This window comes from Fistularia commersonii, unplaced genomic scaffold, assembly GCF_037954325.1.
Source record: "Fistularia commersonii isolate RoL2024-O1a breed Wild unplaced genomic scaffold, RoL_Fcom_v1.0 HiC_scaffold_37, whole genome shotgun sequence".
NCBI classification, from domain to species: Eukaryota; Metazoa; Chordata; class Actinopteri; order Syngnathiformes; family Fistulariidae; genus Fistularia; species Fistularia commersonii.
The window spans coordinates 159,985-170,000 of NW_028233995.1; positions in this window are offsets into that span (position 1 = coordinate 159,985).

Sequence of the window (10,016 nt, forward strand, 5' to 3'; positions counted from 1 at the left end):
TCCTGAAGCCTTGGAGAATGTTTTGGTTTTTTTCAGCACTTATTGGGACTTGATGTTCATTTTTCAAAACTAAGGTTGTGTCATCTGCCAGCAGGCTAATAACAATTTCTGTCCCCAACATTACTTCTGTCCCACACGTATACACACACACACACACACACACACACACACACACACACACACACCTTAATTCCACTCTTTTATATACGCATGTCTGGAGTTCCGGGAGCTCGTTCTCAACGTTCTGGGGATAATCATAGCTGTGCTGATAGCATTGGCCGAAACGTATCCACAACCAAACCAACATTAGCTCATCCACTCATTCATATATGTGTGTGCCCAGAGGTCCGGGAGCTCCAGTCATAACTCCGGGTGATATCTGTCCGGAGTAGGCTCACATTAGCCGGTCTAAGGGGTCCTGCTGCCCCCCAGCTTCCCCGCCTTTGAGAAGAGACACATAACTCCGCTCTTCCGCTTCTCCGCTATGGGCCCTGGTACTCCCGATCCTCCGAACTCAGGTGAATTGCGTGACGTGCTTCTGCTCTACTATAAGCCCCTACACACTTCGAACACGGCTGTTATCACCCTGTTACTGCATTTCAATGACACCCATTTGCTTTCGATCTCAGTGTCTGCCTCCGTACGGAAAAAGCGGGATGGGTGGGGGGGCATAAGCGCATTCGTGCTGTAAGTAATCAGAAGTTAATAGTGTTAACGGTTTGCGAGAAATTTTTAATGCTAGACAAAAAAAGAAAATTAAAAGGATATAATTAAATAAATAGATAGAAAAATAAAATTAAAAACGAAAAAAAAAAATTGTGAGGGGAATATAACATGTAATTAAGTTGGCGGTTCACAAGGAATCTCAGACATCAAACTGTTTTTAATTGAACATAAATAGTACACCCAAATATACAAATGTACAAATAAACATAGCAAGGTAGAACTGAATGTCAATGAAACAACCAGGGATGAGGAAGCAACGGACATCAGGACATTTGTTCTGTATGTAATGAGAAGTTAATAGTGTTACAGGTTTGTGAGAAATTTACAGTGCGAGACAAAAAAAGAAATTAAAAGGAAGTAATTAAATCAATAGATAGACAAATAAGAAATTAAAACGAAAAAAAAAAAAAAAAATTGCAAGGGGAATGTAACATGTAATCAAGTTGTTTTTTTTGTTTTTTTTTTTTTTTTTTACCAAAAAAAAAAGGAACCTCGGACATGGGTAACTATATTTTTTTGTTTTCGGATTTTTCCATAAGTTTTAAGGATTTTTTTTTTTTTTTTTATATTTCAAAATCGTTTATGAAGACATTAAAATTTGGGGAGCATTTTTGCATTCTGTTCTTGTGAATGAAGAACTTGGCCAGGCCTAAAAGAACATTGACACAGAGTTCATCTGTTATGTTGCTTATAAGTAAACAGAATGTTATATCATCTTTTGAGAAGGAAACTGGTGACGATGGAATGAGAAGGAGAAAAAATATATGGTCAGTGGTTTCAATGTTGTCTTCACAAAATGTACAAATATTATCTTCAAAATTAAAGCGTACCCTCGATAATTCCTTAGATGGGTAGATGTCAGTCATAATTTTGAAGTGGGTCTCTTTTGCCTTGGGGGTATGGGTAGAGTCAGATACATAGTTCGCAGCGTGGCAATCGATTCCTCATCAAATTTATTTAAAATATCCTTTTTTTTTTTTTTGACGTCCAGGGAATAAGTTTCCTGTGAAACATTTCCTAATAAAGGAGTTGCCGCGCTTTCTGTCCACAATTGAGATTCCCTGGAGTGATAGTCGGGGTAACTGTGGTTGTACGGTTCGGTGCGTCATTATATTTTTGGTCAGGAATACAAATTGTCGAGGCAGTGCGTTTCGTAACTTTAGCAACTCTAATATGGGAGGCTTGAATCTGTGTGTAGTACAGAACTGCTCATTGTCCAGAGGACTGCCAGTGTCATCCATCAAGTCAATTATTGACCATATACCTTTCTCAAAGCATTCCTTGTAAAACAGAGGTTTGTTGCCATGCAGTACATATCGATTGTTCCAAACTATTATACTGTGTGGTGAGAAATTGTGTACGTATATCATTTTCCAGTATAATAATATTTGTTTATGGAACTCTGAACATTTGACAGGAATCTTGTTGATATCCAAGTCAGAGATAAGCAGAAGACTCAGGCCGCCGACTTTGTTGAATAAGTAGTTTGGAGTACAATACCAGAAAGAACGATGAGGTTTGATCCAGGATTTCAACCAGTTCACCTTCAATGTCCCATTCAAGCAGTCCGACTCTATCACTTTCAGCCCTCCTTCACTTGTTTCTTTCACCATATGTGATTTTTCTTAGATGGTGTGGTCTGTTCCTCCAGATAAAGTTGAAATTGATTTGGTTAACAGATTTTACGAGTTGATTTGGAGCAGCATTGGAATACGCTGGGTATATACATCTGGATAAACACATCCATTTTAGTCAAATATATCCGGCCTAATATTGATAAATCTCTCTGGAGCCATATATTAGAATTAAGCTTTACTTTGATTCAGTTTAGATTCAATGTTCCTGGATTGATTTAACGTTTGGTCCTTGGATAGGAAAATGCTCAAGTATTTTATTTCTGATTTCATAGAAACATCGCTGATTTCCTTTAGTGGCGAGTCATGCAGCGCAAGAAGTTTGCATTTCTTTAAGTTTAATGACAATCCTGAAGCCTTGGAGAATGTTTTGGTTTTTTTCAGCACTTATTGGGACTTGATGTTCATTTTTCAAAACTAAGGTTGTGTCATCCGCCAGCAGGCTAATAACAATTTCTGTCCCCAACATTACTTCTGTCCCACACGTATACACACACACACACACACACACAAACACACACACACACACACACACACACACCTTAATTCCACTCTTTTATATACGCATGTCTGGAGTTCCGGGAGCTCGTTCTCAACGTTCTGGGGATAATCATAGCTGTGCTGATAGCATTGGCCGAAACGTATCCACAACCAAACCAACATTAGCTCATCCACTCATTCACATATGTGTGTGCCCAGAGGTCCGGGAGCTCCAGTCATAAGTCCGGGTGATCTATGTCCGGAGAAGGCTCACATTAGCCGGTCTAAGGGGTCCTGCTGCCCCCCAGCTTCCCCGCCTTTGAGAAGAGACACATAACTCCGCTCTTCCGCTTCTCCGCTATGGGCCCTGGTACTCCCGATCCTCCGAACTCAGGTGAATTGCGTGACGTGCTTCTGCTCTCCTATAAGCCCCTACACACTTCGAACACGGCTGTTATCACCCTGTTACTGCATTTCAATGACACCCATTTGCTTTCGATCTCAGTGTCTGCCACCGTACGGAAAAAGCGGGATGGGTGGGGGGGCATAAGCGCATTCGTGCTGTAAGTAATCAGAAGTTAATAGTGTTAACGGTTTGCGAGAAATTTTTAATGCTAGACAAAAAAAGAAAATTAAAAGGATATAATTAAATAAATAGATAGAAAAATAAAATTAAAAACGAAAAAAAAAAATTGTGAGGGGAATATAACATGTAATTAAGTTGGCGGTTCACAAGGAATCTCAGACATCAAACTGTTTTTAATTGAACATAAATAGTACACCCAAATATACAAATGTACAAATAAACATAGCAAGGTAGAACTGAATGTCAATGAAACAACCAGGGATGAGGAAGCAACGGACATCAGGACATTTGTTCTGTATGTAATGAGAAGTTAATAGTGTTACAGGTTTGTGAGAAATTTACAGTGCGAGACAAAAAAAGAAATTAAAAGGAAGTAATTAAATCAATAGATAGACAAATAAGAAATTAAAACGAAAAAAAAAAAAAAAAATTGCAAGGGGAATGTAACATGTAATCAAGTTGGTTTTTTTTTTTTGTTTTTTTTTTTTTACCAAAAAAAAAAGGAACCTCGGACATGGGTAACTATATTTTTTAGTTTTTGGATTTTTCCATAAGTTTTAAGGATTTTTTTTTTTTTTTTTTTTATATTTCAAAATCGTTTATGAAGACATTAAAATTTGGGGAGCATTTTTGCATTCTGTTCTTGTGAATGAAGAACTTGGCCAGGCCTAAAAGAACATTGACACAGAGTTCATCTGTTATGTTGCTTATAAGTAAACAGAATGTTATATCATCTTTTGAGAAGGAAACTGGTGACGATGGAATGAGAAGGAGAAAAAATATATGGTCAGTGGTTTCAATGTTGTCTTCACAAAATGTACAAATATTATCTTCAAAATTAAAGCGTACCCTCGATAATTCCTTAGATGGGTAGATGTCAGTCATAATTTTGAAGTGGGTCTCTTTTGCCTTGGGGGTATGGGTAGAGTCAGATACATGGTTCGCAGCGTGGCAATCGATTCCTCATCAAATTTATTTAAAATATCCTTTTTTTTTTTTTTGACGTCCAGGGAATAAGTTTCCTGTGAAACATTTCCTAATAAAGGAGTTGCCGCGCTTTCTGTCCACAATTGAGATTCCCTGGAGTGATAGTCGGGGTAACTGTGGTTGTACGGTTCGGTGCGTCATTATATTTTTGGTCAGGAATACAAATTGTCGAGGCAGTGCGTTTCGTAACTTTAGCAACTCTAATATGGGAGGCTTGAATCTGTGTGTAGTACAGAACTGCTCATTGTCCAGAGGACTGCCAGTGTCATCCATCAAGTCAATTATCGACCATATACCTTTCTCAAAGCATTCCTTGTAAAACAGAGGTTTGTTGCCATGCAGTACATATCGATTGTTCCAAACTATTATACTGTGTGGTGAGAAATTGTGTACGTATATCATTTTCCAGTATAATAATATTTGTTTATGGAACTCTGAACATTTGACAGGAATCTTGTTGATATCCAAGTCAGAGATAAGCAGAAGACTCAGGCCGCCGACTTTGTTGAATAAGTAGTTTGGAGTACAATACCAGAAAGAACGATGAGGTTTGATCCAGGATTTCAACCAGTTCACCTTCAATGTCCCATTCAAGCAGTCCGACTCTATCACTTTCAGCCCTCCTTCACTTGTTTCTTTCACCATATGTGATTTTTCTTAGATGGTGTGGTCTGTTCCTCCAGATAAAGTTGAAATTGATTTGGTTAACAGATTTTACGAGTTGATTTGGAGCAGCATTGGAATACGCTGGGTATATACATCTGGATAAACACATCCATTTTAGTCAAATATATCCGGCCTAATATTGATAAATCTCTCTGGAGCCATATATTAGAATTAAGCTTTACTTTGATTCAGTTTAGATTCAATGTTCCTGGATTGATTTAACGTTTGGTCCTTGGATAGGAAAATGCTCAAGTATTTTATTTCTGATTTCATAGAAACATCGCTGATTTCCTTTAGTGGCGAGTCATGCAGCGCAAGAAGTTTGCATTTCTTTAAGTTTAATGACAATCCTGAAGCCTTGGAGAATGTTTTGGTTTTTTTCAGCACTTATTGGGACTTGATGTTCATTTTTCAAAACTAAGGTTGTGTCATCCGCCAGCAGGCTAATAACAATTTCTGTCCCCAACATTACTTCTGTCCCACACGTATACACACACACACACACACACACAAACACACACACACACACACACACACACCTTTATTCCACTCTTTTATATACGCATGTCTGGAGTTCCGGGAGCTCGTTCTCAACGTTCTGGGGATAATCATAGCTGTGCTGATAGCATTGGCCGAAACGTATCCACAACCAAACCAACATTAGCTCATCCACTCATTCACATATGTGTGTGCCCAGAGGTCCGGGAGCTCCAGTCATAAGTCCGGGTGATCTATGTCCGGAGAAGGCTCACATTAGCCGGTCTAAGGGGTCCTGCTGCCCCCCAGCTTCCCCGCCTTTGAGAAGAGACACATAACTCCGCTCTTCCGCTTCTCCGCTATGGGCCCTGGTACTCCCGATCCTCCGAACTCAGGTGAATTGCGTGACGTGCTTCTGCTCTCCTATAAGCCCCTACACACTTCGAACACGGCTGTTATCACCCTGTTACTGCATTTCAATGACACCCATTTGCTTTCGATCTCAGTGTCTGCCACCGTACGGAAAAAGCGGGATGGGTGGGGGGGCATAAGCGCATTCGTGCTGTAAGTAATCAGAAGTTAATAGTGTTAACGGTTTGCGAGAAATTTTTAATGCTAGACAAAAAAAGAAAATTAAAAGGATATAATTAAATAAATAGATAGAAAAATAAAATTAAAAACGAAAAAAAAAAATTGTGAGGGGAATATAACATGTAATTAAGTTGGCGGTTCACAAGGAATCTCAGACATCAAACTGTTTTTAATTGAACATAAATAGTACACCCAAATATACAAATGTACAAATAAACATAGCAAGGTAGAACTGAATGTCAATGAAACAACCAGGGATGAGGAAGCAACGGACATCAGGACATTTGTTCTGTATGTAATGAGAAGTTAATAGTGTTACAGGTTTGTGAGAAATTTACAGTGCGAGACAAAAAAAGAAATTAAAAGGAAGTAATTAAATCAATAGATAGACAAATAAGAAATTAAAACGAAAAAAAAAAAAAAAAAATTGCAAGGGGAATGTAACATGTAATCAAGTTGGTTTTTTTTTTTTGTTTTTTTTTTTTTACCAAAAAAAAAAGGAACCTCGGACATGGGTAACTATATTTTTTAGTTTTTGGATTTTTCCATAAGTTTTAAGGATTTTTTTTTTTTTTTTTTTATATTTCAAAATCGTTTATGAAGACATTAAAATTTGGGGAGCATTTTTGCATTCTGTTCTTGTGAATGAAGAACTTGGCCAGGCCTAAAAGAACATTGACACAGAGTTCATCTGTTATGTTGCTTATAAGTAAACAGAATGTTATATCATCTTTTGAGAAGGAAACTGGTGACGATGGAATGAGAAGGAGAAAAAATATATGGTCAGTGGTTTCAATGTTGTCTTCACAAAATGTACAAATATTATCTTCAAAATTAAAGCGTACCCTCGATAATTCCTTAGATGGGTAGATGTCAGTCATAATTTTGAAGTGGGTCTCTTTTGCCTTGGGGGTATGGGTAGAGTCAGATACATGGTTCGCAGCGTGGCAATCGATTCCTCATCAAATTTATTTAAAATATCCTTTTTTTTTTTTTTGACGTCCAGGGAATAAGTTTCCTGTGAAACATTTCCTAATAAAGGAGTTGCCGCGCTTTCTGTCCACAATTGAGATTCCCTGGAGTGATAGTCGGGGTAACTGTGGTTGTACGGTTCGGTGCGTCATTATATTTTTGGTCAGGAATACAAATTGTCGAGGCAGTGCGTTTCGTAACTTTAGCAACTCTAATATGGGAGGCTTGAATCTGTGTGTAGTACAGAACTGCTCATTGTCCAGAGGACTGCCAGTGTCATCCATCAAGTCAATTATCGACCATATACCTTTCTCAAAGCATTCCTTGTAAAACAGAGGTTTGTTGCCATGCAGTACATATCGATTGTTCCAAACTATTATACTGTGTGGTGAGAAATTGTGTACGTATATCATTTTCCAGTATAATAATATTTGTTTATGGAACTCTGAACATTTGACAGGAATCTTGTTGATATCCAAGTCAGAGATAAGCAGAAGACTCAGGCCGCCGACTTTGTTGAATAAGTAGTTTGGAGTACAATACCAGAAAGAACGATGAGGTTTGATCCAGGATTTCAACCAGTTCACCTTCAATGTCCCATTCAAGCAGTCCGACTCTATCACTTTCAGCCCTCCTTCACTTGTTTCTTTCACCATATGTGATTTTTCTTAGATGGTGTGGTCTGTTCCTCCAGATAAAGTTGAAATTGATTTGGTTAACAGATTTTACGAGTTGATTTGGAGCAGCATTGGAATACGCTGGGTATATACATCTGGATAAACACATCCATTTTAGTCAAATATATCCGGCCTAATATTGATAAATCTCTCTGGAGCCATATATTAGAATTAAGCTTTACTTTGATTCAGTTTAGATTCAATGTTCCTGGATTGATTTAACGTTTGGTCCTTGGATAGGAAAATGCTCAAGTATTTTATTTCTGATTTCATGGAAACATCGCTGATTTCCTTTAGTGGCGAGTCATGCAGCGCAAGAAGTTTGCATTTCTTTAAGTTTAATGACAATCCTGAAGCCTTGGAGAATGTTTTGGTTGTTTTCGGCACTTATTGGGACTTGATGTTCATTTTTCAAAACTAAGGTTGTGTCATCTGCCAGCAGGCTAATAACAATTTCAGTCCCCAGCACGTCTAACTTTTGGATATCGTTGCTCTTTTCAACATAAACGGCTAGCATTTCGGTAGCAATTTAAATAAATAGGGTGAGATGGGGCAACCTTGGGGGATTCCCACATCAACATGGAAGCTCGGAGTGGTGCCGCTTGGCAGGGTGACACAGCTATGAATATTCTCATAGAGCCCACGGATCACATTCCTGAATATTTAACCAAATCCAAAATGTTCGAGCGTTGCTATGATAAATGGATGTTCGACCGAGTCAAAGGCTTTAGAAAAGTCCAAGAAGGATATGCGGCCATTATCTTCAATGCGATACGCCTCTAAACCCATCGCTCGCCCCGACTCGGGGAATCCTAGAGCCTACTTGCACCCCCGCCCTAACTTAACTCCCTCACTCGTGGAGCTCCCTGAGCTCCACACATCCCGGAGCATCACGCCGACTCATTCACATTTGAATGATTGTCTTTATTTTATGTCCGCTAGATAGAGGCATCCGCACATGCGCATCAGTGGAGCTTCAGGCCGGCTGAGGCATGGACTGAAAATCATAAAGACATGTGTGATGAGCTAAAAGGAAGATAAGCATATTTTTATAATAAATGTAAGAAAGAGAGGGTAATGCAGCCTCAGGGCGGCACTGGCCCGTGTCTCTCCAAGCCTGCCTTTGGGGGGGGGGGGCACGGAGCAGTGTCTCCCTGTGCCGGTCCCAAGCCCGGATAAATGCAGAGGGTTGCGTCAGGAGGGGCATCCGGCGTAAAACGTTTGCCAAAACCAAACATGCGAGTCAACCATAACTATACCATACCGGATGGGTCGCGGACCGGGTTAACAACGACCGCCATTGGTACTGATGACCTACAGGGTACTAATGGAAATCGGGCTACTGTGGGTCGAAGAACAAGAAGAAGAAGAAGAGGAGGAGTGCGTGTTCGGAAGCAGAGAGAGAGGAGGAAAGGAAAGAGCCTGGGACTGAGAGTAGGGACTTTGAATATTGGGACTATGACAGGAAAAGGTAGAGAGTTGATGGACACGATGCAGAGAAGGAAGCTGGATATACTGTGTGTCCAGGAGACCAGGTGGAAGGGTAGTAAGGCTAGAAGCTTAGGAGCAGGCTTTAAGTTATACTATTATGGTGCTGACAAGAAGAGAAATGGAGTAGGAGTCATCTTGAAGGAGGAGTTTGTAAGGAACGTCCTAGAGGTGAAAAGAATGTCAGATAGACTTATGAGTCTGAAATTGGAAATTGAAGGTGTGATGCTCAGTGTTGTTAGTGGCTATGCGCCACAGGTGGGATGTGAACCTGAAGAGAAGGAGAAGTTCTGGAATGAGTTGGATGAAGTGATGCAGAATATTCCCAGAAATGAGAGAGTGGTAATTGGTGCAGACTTCAATGGACATGTTGGTGAAGGCAATAGAGGGGATGAAGAAGTGATGGGCAGATATGGTATCCAGGATAGGAATGCAGAGGGACAGATGGTGGTAGATTTTGCAAAAGGGATGGAAATGGGTGTAGTGAATACCTTTTTCCAGAAAAAACAGGAACATAGGGTAACTTATAAGAGCGGAGGTAGGAGCACGCAGGTAGACTACATCTTGTATAGACGAGGTAACCTGAAAGAGATCGGTGACTGCAAAGTAGTTGTAGGTGGGCGTGTAGCCAGACAGCATAGGATGGCGGTTTGTGCGACGACTCTGGTGACAAGGTAGATGACGAGGACAAAGGCAGAGCAGAGGACAAAGTGGTGGAAGCTGAAAAGGGAG